The sequence below is a fragment of the Clytia hemisphaerica genome, unplaced genomic scaffold (assembly GCF_902728285.1).
Source record: "Clytia hemisphaerica strain Z4C2 unplaced genomic scaffold, Clytia hemisphaerica genome assembly, whole genome shotgun sequence".
Lineage (NCBI taxonomy): Eukaryota > Metazoa > Cnidaria > Hydrozoa > Leptothecata > Clytiidae > Clytia > Clytia hemisphaerica.
Window position 1 is genome coordinate 10,031 of NW_027103644.1, and position 2,965 is coordinate 12,995.

Here is a 2,965-nt window from a genome sequence, read left to right on the forward strand (position 1 = left end):
CGCGAATCTGATTTAACACATTTGTGGAGCAAGAAGCAAAAGTCATCTTTTAAAAGAACATTGCTTGCGAAAACGAAAGTGACACACAAAAAACAAACAAACCAACAAAAAACAAACTGACATACAGACTACGGCTATTAATATATAGATACATCCTTAACTGTTCTTAATTTCTAAGACTTACAACCTTTCAACCTTTATACTTTGTTTCAACGATGAAAACTCAAATACAGGCTGAATCTGTTTTTGTTTACTGGCATTTTTGAGCCTTATTATTCTCATAAAAATGTTCGAATAGAATGCGTGTCTTTCTTAGAAAATTAGAAAATCTAAAATTAAAAATCAGAAATTGAAAGTGATTTTCGAAAATCATTACAGTATGTTTGCCTACATACTTTTAGTCGGAAAAAATTTCATGTACCATGTGTGTGTGTCAGTGACATGGAAAGATAACGGAGTCCCATTTGGACAAGTGTGCTTCCCAAGAACAGGCTCTCATCTCAGATAAATGCAATATTTGATTTAAAAATCAAAAATCAAGAATTGGTTTGAAATTTGACTTTTAATTGGTGAGGGATAATTGAAAATCAATTTTCTTCAGAAATTCGATTTGATTTTAAATCAAAAATCAAATGATACTTACGGGTCACGGATTCTGGACGGTCTGGAGAATGTTATTTGTCTCTTGATTTTTTGTAATTATTGAAATCTTTTTTCTGAGAGAGGAAGAATCCGTGACCCGAAAGTATCATTTGATTTTTGATTTAAAATCAAATCGAATTTCTGAAGAAAATTGATTTTCAATTATCCCTCACCAATTAAAAGTCAAATTTCAAACCAATTCTTGATTTTTGATTTTTAAATCAAATATTGCATTTATCTGAGATGAGAGCCTGTTCTTGGGAAGCACACTTGTCCAAATGGGACTCCGTTATCTTTCCATGTCACTGACACACACACATGGTACATGAAATTTTTTCCGACTAAAAGTATGTAGGCAAACATACTGTAATGATTTTCGAAAATCACTTTCAATTTCTGATTTTTAATTTTAGATTTTCTAATTTTCTAAGAAAGACACGCATTCTATTCGAACATTTTTATGAGAATAATAAGGCTCAAAAATGCCAGTAAACAAAAACAGATTCAGCCTGTATTTGAGTTTTCATCGTTGAAACAAAGTATAAAGGTTGAAAGGTTGTAAGTCTTAGAAATTAAGAACAGTTAAGGATGTATCTATATATTAATAGCCGTAGTCTGTATGTCAGTTTGTTTTTTGTTGGTTTGTTTGTTTTTTGTGTGTCACTTTCGTTTTCGCAAGCAATGTTCTTTTAAAAGATGACTTTTGCTTCTTGCTCCACAAATGTGTTAAATCAGATTCGCGCCGTTTTATGAAAACTTTGTTTTGATAGATTAGACTTTTTTCTTTTTTTTTTTTTTCTTTCTTTTTTCTTTTTGTTTATGTTTTTCGAATGTAATTAACGACCTTATTTGATTTGAGACATTCGAATTCTTTTCAAAACAAAAGAAATCTTTTAAACAGAATCTGTTAAAGAAAAGAACAAATGTAAAATAAAACACAAGAATCACAAGACGAGTTTGTTAGAACAACAGCAACATTAAAAATAAATTCAAAAGGCGGTAAAAACTAGAGTTCTTTCTTCGTAAAAAGGGACCTTTAAACATCTATGTCGATTATTATATTGCTGTAAATCCAAGTCATTGTTGAATTTGAAAAATTATTGAAGTTATGACGAAGTTATTTTATAAAAAGCAACATAAAATTGCGCTATCACGCTTTTTTCTCTGCTGTCCTAGCTGCCTTCCGGGAGACTATGTTGCGAGCTGACTTTCGTTCGGCCTGCCCCTCGGACCCTTAGCAGAATAAAGAGAAGAAAAGAAGGGAAATTGTGTGAATTTTAATTCACTTTTTGGAACTAATTTGACCAAATTTCTATCTTTCTGGGGGTAAAAAGTTGAAATGTTCCTAATTTTCCAATTCTTAGTGGGACTGAAGTTTGATCTTCCGATTTTTCAAACTGCCATGTTTAAAAAAAAGCACCCTTAAGGCCGGCACATACCCATACCCTTCTCCCCCGGGCTGCCTTTTTTCGACGAATCGCGTGTCATGTCTATTATTTCACTCCGCTTATCTTGACATCAAAGTTTTCCTAAACATCAAGAACTACGGCAAATATAACACGAGCGAAGCGAGAAAAAAATCTAATTGCAGAGCCGTCTCGTACGTCGCTGGTCGCCGGTATGGTGTAATTTGGGAATGACGCCGTTTCTGTTTTCTGATCATTTTTGCCAAAAAAATCTTTTTCAAAATATGGTTAAAAGATACGTCACCCGGGAAGGGTAGAGTCAAACTTTGATTTCATCGTGTTGAAGCCACCTTCCCAACATCTTAAAGGATTTTAAATGCGTTCAGCAAACAGCTAAACCGGCGTGCGACGCCGGGCACCGGCTAGTCTTCATTAATAATTGTATTAAAAAGTACCATGTCCATCCTTATGAATTCGAGGGTGTTCCTGGGGCTTGGATTTTTGGTGATTCCTGATATGTTCCTGGACCTCTGCGCAAAATATCTTCTCTACACCATTTTTGTCCGGGTAGTTATTTTCTCAAATAAGTTATTAAAGCACCTAATTAACTCATCATTAATTTCTTGTATGATTTGAGTTGCTCTTTATCGAAGAATTCACTCATATAAATTATAAAGCTGTATGGCGACTCTGCAACGGAAACTATGTCGACACTACTGACACTGCTGGACCTTAACGCCGCTTAGGCTTTCTTGTTGTATTTAGCTAGGTCAAGGGTCGGCCTTTTTCCCGCCCAAGTGTCAGGGTTAATATAAATTCCCGTCATTTTTTAGAAAACGCGGCCGCTGTCATTTTCAGAAACACGCGGCCGCGTCTTTTTTCAGAAACACGCGGCCGCATAAAATGACACTCGACCG